Below are 689 nucleotides of genomic sequence, written 5' to 3' on the forward strand. Positions count from 1 at the left end.
TTATCGCTGCTTCAGATCCTCTCCCTCTGCTTGTCTAGCGTTACTGCTACAAGCCCTCAGTTGGGAAGTTTTAATTGAAAATGAAATTTTTGTAGTGTAAAGAATATACTGCAATATCGTCTGTGAAATCTTACTTTGATTTAACTGCATTTTATGCACTGAAATACACGACTGCAAAAGCTTGTATAGTTCATAGAGTTCCTGCGATAATGTACGCAACCGCGATAGCGCTGGCAAACATTCCCTTCTGGAAGAGCATGCAATACGTTCCTATACTCGACTGGGGGGGACGGAGATTGTGATAATACTTTTCATCTCTCTACTGATGGTTGGTGCAGTTGTGTCTTCTCTTGTATCGTTTTCTCTTCTGTTATTGGACCTCCTTTTCTTGCCGTTTCTCACGTGATTGAGTTGGCGTCATTTAGTCATAAGGTTGTCTGTTGTTAACAAGGGTGGGGTAGTGAAGGGAGGTGTTGGCATTTGGCTGCGGAGGAATGCGTTGTTTGCTTGCGTCTACAGGGTCGCGAGTTTGCTTTGACGTTGCTGCATCACTCTGCTGCTGTTGCAATAGTTGCAGGGCCTGGGGAGGGTGGCGTGAGGGGAGCGATAATTCGTGTTGTGCCTCAGTAGGTGTAGTGGTTAAACTGGGAGGTATGTTAATGCTGAGATTCATGCAGGGGGGGGGGAGA

Source organism: Penaeus monodon, chromosome 15 (assembly GCF_015228065.2).
Source record: "Penaeus monodon isolate SGIC_2016 chromosome 15, NSTDA_Pmon_1, whole genome shotgun sequence".
NCBI classification, from domain to species: Eukaryota; Metazoa; Arthropoda; class Malacostraca; order Decapoda; family Penaeidae; genus Penaeus; species Penaeus monodon.